The sequence below is a fragment of the Barbus barbus genome (genome assembly GCF_936440315.1).
Source record: "Barbus barbus genome assembly, chromosome: 42".
In the NCBI taxonomy this organism is placed as follows: Eukaryota; Metazoa; Chordata; class Actinopteri; order Cypriniformes; family Cyprinidae; genus Barbus; species Barbus barbus.
Genome location: NC_136720.1, coordinates 25,490,061 through 25,500,324, shown reverse-complemented (window position 1 = coordinate 25,500,324; position 10,264 = coordinate 25,490,061).

Genomic DNA, 10,264 nt, shown 5'->3' with positions numbered 1-10,264 from the left:
TTTCTTTCTTCTGTGGAACATAAAAGAAGATCTTTTTAATTTTTTTTTAAATCAGTGTTTTAACAGGGTAGTTTGCCCAAAAAGACAATTTGCTATTAATTTATTAACCCTCAGGAAAGCCTGTGTGAGAAACCAGTCCTGCATATTTTATTTTTATTATGTATTTAATTATACACGATTGTATAATACAATTACATTAGGGGAATTGAATCTATGGAATTGAATGGAACCCAATTGAATTAGGATTTACAGGATTTTCTGTGTGTGTGCACTTACGATGGGTTAAATGCAGAGCACTAACTCCGAGTATGGGTTAGCATACTTGGTCACATCACTTCACTTCACTAATACGCTAGTGACTATCATTTATTATTCAAAATGTTTATTCTTATTACTATTTTTACTTTTATTTTTGATTACATTTTGTAAATTTGAAGACACCAGTACACCAGCCTTATTAAAATGTTTCTGAAAAAGGAATAGCCTATAATCTCTAATACTATAACTACTAATAATAATGATTTAAGTCCATATAACTAATAAACTGATACAGAAATGAAGCAGGCATAACAAACTCTCAGTCTAATGTCTGGAAGAAAAACATCTTATTTAAATGTGTGATTAAATTACTTACGGATTGCATCGCTTCCAATTCCACACCCACACATATTATGTCCCCATAAACCACCAATACCAATATGTGTGGGTTCCATTCAATTCATAGACGTAATGGTTTTTATACTGTACAAACTGTATTTTCTATGGCCCTACACCAACCCTACAACCTAAACCTACCCCTTACAGAAAACTTTATGAGCCAGTAACTCCTATTTTATCTGAACTGATTACTCATCAAATATAGAATTGATTGTAAAATTCAGTTATTTGTTTATAAAGCCCTCAATAATTTGACCCCTCAGTACCTGACAGACCTTCTTGGTCCATAGACCCCTTCTAGAACATTGAGATCCAGTGAACTCAGTGAACAGTCACTGGATCCATCGGGCCTAGATCCGGTCCGAAACTCTGGAACAGGCTACCTCTTCATATTAGATCAGCCCCCTCTATTTCTGCTTTTAAGTCTGCTCTAAAGACTTATATTCTCTCTCGCTTTCAATACCCCTTGATCATTGGTTAAATTGTTGTTTTGTTATTGTTGTTTTAAATTTTATTTTATTCTATTCTGTACAGCACTTTGGTCAACTTCGGCTGTTTTAAATGTCTCGGTCCGGCAGGGATTGTAGGTGGGGGGAGTGAATGTCCAGCGCTCTCTCCACCCTCAATACCACGACTGAGGTGCCCTTGAGCAAGACACCGAACCCCCAACTGCTCCCCGGCGCCGCAGCATAAATGACTGCCCACTGCTCCGGGTGTGTGTGTGTGTGTGTGTGTTCACTGCTGTGTGTGTGTGTGTGTGTGTGTGTGTGTTCACTGCTGTGTGTGTGCACGTTAGATGGGTTAAATGCAGAGCATGAATTCCGAGTATGGGTCACCATACTTGGCAGTATGTCACTTCACTTCATTGGATATTGCGATATACAAAAATGCTTTTGTCTGTCTACAGAAAATCCATAACTTTTTGCCTGCATGGTCAGATGTTAGTTCGCATAATCATCAGTAAAGTGTGTTCTGAGATCTGAGGTGGGGAATCCTGGAGTGTGACCTATGAGGGGAACCCCGGTATTACAGCACAGCAGTCACACAAGCCATGATACAAAGTTACAGAAACTAAGCAACCAAAATAAAGGCCCCCGATAATCAAAACGTCTACTTAGCACTTGCTCCATTTCTGCAAATCAGTTTTTGTAAATGAATGACTTGATCCACATATTGCCTTCATCAACAGCCGCTTGCGCCACCTGCTGGTGAGCGGCTGACAGCAGCTGGAGATCATGCATCGGTGCTCTACTGCTACTCCTTCGGGTCCCGGATGTGCACCACTGAATTTGTGGCAACGAATTTGGAAAGTGAAATAAAATTTGCCTGTCGAATATTATACATCGTATTTTTAAACAGATTTAATATTTTGGAAGTGAATTCTGTAAGGTGAATATGAATTATTGAATTTTTAATTATGAAAATGTGTGTGAATTATTTCAAATTGAAATATTCACAGCTTAAATAAACAACTATGTTAAATTTCAGGACCTAAAAATGCAAGCCCTGTAAATACAAGACATTAAAATGCAAGAACTGTTAATTGCAATGCATCTTTTTTTTCCGATTTGTGGAATTCAGCATGCTTTATGTTTCAAAAACTATTGTCATTATTCTGCTTCCATACTGGTATTGATGTTCTCGGCATAATCCAGGCATTCTAACAAGAAGACCATTCACATGACAAGAGGAATAACAGTTTGTAAGCTATTAGCATTTTTTGAAATTTCATTATCAATGGTTAATAGCTCATATTAATTGTTTATTACTTTTGACAAATAGTTGTTGCTGTTACCAAATTGATGTGTCAGGTGACAATCACACACACAAAGTTTGGTGCCAATATGTCAAAGGTTTGCAGAGATACAGCCTCGGATGCAGTTTGGCATCATTCCAGCAATTAAATGCATTAAATGATAGCAATTTTGTATAAAATGGCCTTAATTTAATAACTTTTTGCTGACATGGTCTGAAGATGATTTGAGTAAAATTTTGAGAAAATCGGACAAAAGGTCTAGGAAAAGTAAAAAAAAGTAGATTTTCAACATAAATCAATATGGTGGACAGGAAGTTCGTCTGACTATGGCAAAATTGGTATCTATGTTCTCAGCATGACCCCAAAAAATATATTGAGACCTAGCCTTATTAGGCTAATATACTCAAAAGTTACTAGCATTTTTGGACACTACATTATAACTTTTGACGACAAGGTGGCACTGGGCAGAAACATTTTGAGTACCATTATGTCATGGTGCCAAAGACACTTCTTGAGTTTCGTAATGATACACCAATGACCTGCAATGATTTAGCATTTTACGACAAAATTCAAAATGGCTGACATGGGAAAATTGGGTATGGTTCACCTCGGCATGCTCCATCGAATCTAAAGAGAAATGTTTTATATCTTCTGACCACTGGGTGGCATTAAGCTGAAACTATGCAGGTAGCCTCAGGACATGATTATTAGAACACATACCAAGTTTGGCCTCAATACCCTAAAGCAATGTGGAGATAGCCTCACATCAAATTAAATTAAGCAAATTAGCAAATTAATTCATGCATTATTTGAAAAAAGTTTTGACTAATCTACTTGAATTCCATACGTTTTTGCCAGCATGGCCTGAATATGATTTGACTCGAATTTGGTGAAAATCAGACAAACTGTCTAGGACAAGTTTGAAAAAGTAGGTTTTTCGAACTATTAAACATTGTGAAAAATCTTGATGCAAACAATTTTCAATTGTGGTGTGCATTTGACTCTGCATGAGCTAAGGAATCACACGAAAAAAGAATTTTGCTTCTAAACTTTAAACGTGAAATTTGAACTGTTGGTGGCAGTAGAGGGTACCAGTTAGAGACTCCAAACTTGCTTTGGTTAATGTTGAGACTGTCCTCTATCTGTGTGCCAAATTTTAAAACTTTCCCGCAAGTAGTTCTATGGGCTGCCATAGACTCGAAAGCGGAAGAAGAAGAAGTAGTAGTAGTAGAAGAAATGGAAGAAAAATAATAAGAATGCCACAACGATTACATTAGGTGCCTACGCACCTTTGGTGCTTGGCCCCTAAATATTTTATCTTTTGAAATTCAAATGCAAAAAATATGGGTAAAATATCACTTTTTTTTCTGACAAGTCACTGGTGTTTGGTAATGAGTTTTTGGCTCAAGGTCTACATTTAAAGTCACACCAGAGGTGTTCAGCTGGGATTAGGACATTGCTTTCTATAGACCAGTCAAGTTCTTCCACACTGACTGAATCAATCATTTCTTTTTGAACCTTGCCTTATACACAGAGGCATTGTCTTGTTTGAATATAAAAGGGTCCTGTCCAAACTGTTGCTATAAAATTAGAAGCACACAATGTTACACAACAGCACATATTCCCATAAACAAACAAAAAGTCTTGCAGTTTGTAAAAGAAAAAAAAGAGAAAAAAATCTTTCCTCTATACTTTTCCTTAATTCTTCCCCATACAAATTGTAGTGTATTTAAATGAGAGAGCTACAGCGAACCCCTAAAGGAATGTCAGTTGTGTTTTCATTGTGGTGAGCTGATGTTAAGAAGTGGTTTTCTGTTCAGTCTCTTAATAAATATCCTATTCTTGATATTAAGCAGTTTCCGCAAGTCCTTAAAATTGACTCTTCCTCAGCCGTGTAAGATGAAGCGGCCGCTCAAATACAACACTAATATCTAAAATGTTGTAGGCTACTAGCTCTTCTCGTGTTTATTGCCTCTATGATGAATCTGCCAAATGAATAAATGTAATTGTTTATGGTATTACACTTAGTATACAGGTCTAAGTATATGGTTGTAGAAGTGAGAAGCTTGTATTGTTGACTTCACAGACATTCTCTTCTGCTTTTGGCTTCTGTCAGTATCCTGGGCAAGAAAACATGCTGGCTCACTATTTAGTCCACAATGTCCCACATTCCTTTTTTGAAGTACACTGTAAAACACTGTAGTAAAGTACACTGTAAAACAGAATTCAGAACATGAGAAGTATTTCCCAAGACCAAACAATCGCAATCTTATCTTCTTTCGGCTCCCCCACACCAGCACTGGCCTCGGTCAAGGTTGCTGTTGGGAAAAAACAACCCCGGGAAGAGCACTGCAGTGAGACGCTCTTGCGTTCCTCCCCCCTTCCACAGACACCTGCTGATTGTTAACTCTTTCTGGGTCCTGATCAAGGCTGTCTCCATGGCAACTTGCTGTGTCGCTATCACATTCTGCGGACTGAGACAACTTGATTTGAATGCCAGCGTGGCGGCTCTCCAGGCCTACAAATACATGAACTCTACATACATACACACACACATACGCACATATATACAGATATTAATTAAAAAAGAAACATCTAAGTTATGTTATGTAACCCTCATTTCCTAAAGGAGAGAACGGAGATGTTATGTCGACACTGACATTATGGGTCTCACTTGGGAGCCCCAATCACCTCTGACCATTACAAGAAACTGCTAATGACTATTGGCACATGATATTTGCATGCCAATCCACTCAAGTTGGTGGGGTGCATCCACTCATTCAGGTTTGTGCTGAGGAACCGAGAAAGCATCCTTCCATTCAGCACAGTTCAAGGTTGTGGCATGAAGGACGTAGAGGTGTGCGATATGACGGTTTTTGATCATGGACGATAAAAATGTCTCCACGATCTGCTTTTGAAGAAATATCATAGTATCGTGCTACAGCGCACATTCTCGTACATGGGGAAGTCATTGCCTAAGTCGGACTCGTAATCCAAAGGTTCCAAAATAATAGTTACTTTAATAGGAATCAATCTATATAGTTTTATTTTTATATTAGTTCATTCAATTTCATTGAATGCTCCTGCTAAATACACCTATTGTACCTGAAAATAAAGCACTGTTTGTTTTATTTGTATATTATGTGTATTTGTAATTTGTATCTTTGTTCTTATTTTTTAATAAGAAAGATAAAATAATGACACAGATTTTTATCTTCGCCCATTTTGGCCTAAATATCTGCCATGTCTGTTTTTTTGTTTTTTGTTACCTTGAACGGCTTTGTCTTTCTAGTTTGGCTGTAATGCTCAGACAACTTGTAAAACCAAAATAGTAAAACCAACATGACAAAGAATCGTGATAAAATCGTGAATCGTGATATTTCTAAAAAAAAAAACCGTGAAATTATATTTTTTCCATATCGCCCACTAGAAAGACGTAACGTTTCCTCCTTCAGGAAACGAGGGTTACATAACTTAACTAAGTAGGGGTGTGAACCTACACTGGTCTCACGGTTCGGTTCGATTATGATTATCATGTCATCGATTCGGTTCAGTTCGCTATCACAATGGAGATAGGAATGTGAAAATTCATATGACTGATTGCAGCATAGACTAAAATACAGAAATGACCCCATTACCTCAGTGGGACATAAGTATTGACATAGAGGTCTGTCAAGAGAAAGATACGGGTTTACCAAGGGAAACTATATTGTGGATATTACACACAGGACACATCTATGGGCACCTGGTACGGTGCAAGGGGTGACAAAGTCATACAACACAAGTACTTAACTTTACAAAAGAGTCCTCTGCTGAGTCTGATGTCTGCTAGAGGGGTGTCGTGTGTTAACGCCCAGGAGGAGGCCACACTCAGAGTGAAGTGAACTCTCAACTTCAGTGGGCACAGCTCACCTTGAGAGTAAGGTAAGACAAGCTCATGGCATCCGCGAGCCAGTGGGCCAACCTTTGCTTGGAGACAGATTTTTCCTTCTGTGACCTCCAAAACAAAGAGCTGGTCAGAGCGTCTGAAGCTCTGGGTGAGTTCCACAGCAACTCAAGGGCTGGATCTGCCTACTCCAAGGGCAACGCTTGCAAGCTCACCACCTGATCCTGGAAGGGAGTGGTGCGAACTTGGGGCACATAACCAGGCTGGGGTCTCAGGATATCGTGAGTGTCAGCCGGCCCAAATTCTAGGCATGATTCATCAACCGAAAGTGCCTGCAGGTCCCCAAACCGCTTGATGAAAGTGAGCACGACCAGGAGCACTGTCTTCAAAGACAGGATCTTGAGCTCAACTGAATCAAGCAGCTCAAAGGGGGCTCTCCGAAGTCCTGCAAGGACCACAGACAGATCCCAGGAAGGAATGAGGTGCAACCTAGGAACCTGATGATTAGGTCATGCTACCCCAAGGATCTTCCAATTCAATGCATCGTGATGTGCTGCAATAGTGGCGACACGCAAGTTTAGGGGGACAGCCTCCGCTCCAACTTTCTCTCGCAGGAAGGAACCGGGCAACTCGATGAAAAGATCACCAATTAACGAACAGACTCCACTTCAGAACATAAGCCTGTCTAGTAGAGGGGGCTCTAAGCCTGAGTGATAGTATCTATCGCACCCCGTGACAAGCCAGTGAAATCTGTCTCGTCCAGCCAAACGTGCAGCTTGCCTGTTGCATACGATGTCCCAGCCTGTCCTGGAGGCATCTGTTGTAACAACATGCCTTGACACTTGCTCCAAGGGCACCCTTACCTGTAGAAAAGCAAGGTGTGTCCAAGGGCTGAAAATAAAATGACAAACTGAGGAAACAATCAACCGATGTGTGCCACGGTGCCATGCCAATTTCAGGACTACAGATATTCGAAGTAACCACAGTGAAGCGGCAGGGGTAAGGAAGAGTGCCCAGGAAGCATAGCATCCCGAAGTAGAGGCAGAGAAGCAGCTCTTACCTGGTTCCCCAAATCCCATGGTGAAACAGCAAGGGAAGCATGAGAAAGCAATGTATCCTGCATCTGCATTCCTCTTGGCCTCTCCAAGAGAGAGGAAGCAAATGTTCAGACATGCGTGACCTAGAGACAAAGGAAACTGCTATTTTAGTGAAAATGCTGGAACCGGGGTGGAACTGGCATTCTCGTTGTTGTAAGCCCCTGTCCCTCTCTGGGGCAAGAGGCCTAGATTTTACTGACTTCAGAAAAGAGCAGCCCCTTCAATCCCTAGGTCACCTATCTCAGGGACGTTTTGCTGTCTAGAGGACTTAGTGACAAAGTGATGATGAAATGGAGCCCAAACAGAGACTTTATTCCTGAGAAATGTGTTCATATTAGCCAAGACACCAAAGTCTGTAATCACACATCTAAGACCTCAACATGAACTCAAACATTTCTCATCAAATCATTTTATAGCTCTGTATGTTCTATTAGGACAAATGCTGACTCATTTGGGTCTATTTTTATTCCTCCTGAGAAATATCTAAAATAGTTTAATGGTTTTAATGAAATTTTAATGAGATCTCCTGAACTATGAAAGACCAACCTCTGAGCAATAAAGCACTGCTTTCCAGGTTTTCATTATCCGTCGGTGCTGCTCGGAGCTGCTGTCGGCGTGTCAGTGATGATGATCGTGTGCATTGTGACGCTCTGCTGTGAACGGTGGGTACAAATGCCCTTTGAGGAATAAGAAAACAACAAGAAAACATGATTATATTATATAAATATTCTATATGTACATACAATGTAGTGTATGTATACATGAGTGTATGTATATATATATATATATATATGCACATGTATACACACACACGATACATGTTTTACATGTTACGTATGTTCTTTTCAGCTATTATGGTAAATGTTTTCAAAAGTATACAGCTTCATGCAGGGTTATTATATTAAAAACTAAAACCATAAAAATCTTTGTTACTTGAAATAAAATATTAACTGAAATAAAATAAATAAATAATAATAAATAAACGAAAGTAACAAATTAAAATAAACCAAAATTAATAAAAAAAATTTAAAAATTACAAAATCACAACAAAATGATTCAACTTTAAATGAAACTAAAGCGAAAACAGAAACAATACAATTTAAAGTTTTGTAATTTTGCGTTATTGTTATTTTACTTTTTTTTTTAAATATGTCAATATAGGTTTTTTTTTATTTTTTTTATTTCAGTTTCAGTTTCAGTTTATTTTAGTACATAAAGTTGAAAATGAAAATTAGAAAGCTTTTTTTAATGGTTTTGTTTTTGCTTCATCACAAGGATTTATGATTCTGACTGAGATATTGTATAAGCATTAAGTTTTGAAAGATCTGAAAACATGATTTTCAGAAGAAGGAAAGAAAAACCTTCAGAAACCAGACAAGACGACACATCTGGACTCATTCTGACTCAAACAGTGAGTAATTAATTCTCAAAGACATTACAGACAGTCGTTCAGCAGATCTTCACTCATTTAGCTGTTTCTTCTCCATCAGGCCGTTGCTCTGGATAATGACTGCCAGTTTGTTTACGGCAATAACGGCATGCTGTCATCCACCGCACCGAGTGCACCAGAATCTCTTCATTATTCCTCCATCGACTTCACAAACACTGAACCGCCGTCAGGAGAGATCAGGGGCATCACCTCATGGATAGGATAATTCAAACTTTTTGTTTAAAATTTGCTGTTAATTTGCTCCCCCTCAGGCCATTCAATATGTAGGTTCTTCAGTAGAACAGTAAAGAAGATTTTTATCTGAAACCGTGGTCCTTGGTAATTGATAAAATGCAAGTCAATGGCTACCGTCACTTTGAGAGTCAAAAATACCAGTGGCTCCTGATGATATATTGAGGTCTTTTCAAGTGAGACGATCAGTGTGTGCAAGAAACTGAACATTATTTACAACATTATTACGTACAATCCAGCCTTGCATCATTTATTATCATGTATTTTATTATACACCAATGTCTTCTATTTCCTATTCAAATATATGTATTACTATTTTTACTTTTATTTTTCATTGAATCTTTAATTATCAAGTGTGTTTTAAGACATGTACTTTAGCTTAATTAAAATGTATCTGATAAAGGAATAGCCTACAATTGCTTATAATAATAATAATTTAATAAGTCCGTATAAATTATAAACTGAGACAAAAATTTTAACTGAAACTGATATAAAAGCAGGAATGGGCAAACTCCCAGAAGAAAACTGTCTTATTTAAATGTTTGAATATATGACTTACAGATGGAGTCGCTTCAAAGTCCACATCCAGAGTCATCAGGCTTCCTTAGAAAAACTCACTGCGTATTTGCTAGAGAACAAATGAGGGGGGAAAGAGAAAATGTAGATATATATATATATGATTTTGAGGTGTATGAATGACATTGTGCCGTTTGTATTGTTAAGGAAAGAGGTTATGTTAGGTTTTGAGCATAATGCATATAAATCTCACAAATAAACATTTGACAGTCTCAAAAATAACTAATTTGTGTTTTGAAATTAAAACAGAAACAATATCGGTAAAATATCACTTTTTTCCGGACAATTTTCAAGATTTTTACCCAAAGCTTCAAGTCTGTAATTATTTTATAAATATTATTCTTGTAATTTTGCAAAAACATTATATAAAGACATCATTAAAAGAGCAGATTTGTTACAGAAATCCTTTTACAAAGGATGAGTTTTGGACATTCAGCTTTTATGAATGAAGAATTTGCCACTCAGAATATAAAGTTTACAAAGCTGTGGACATTTGTGAATAAAGAATTTGATAGTCAAAATTCTAATGTTTACAGAATTGTGAAAGTTGGCATTTACAAATATATGGTTTCCAAAATATATGGCCTTATTAAAATCACAATTACTATGTG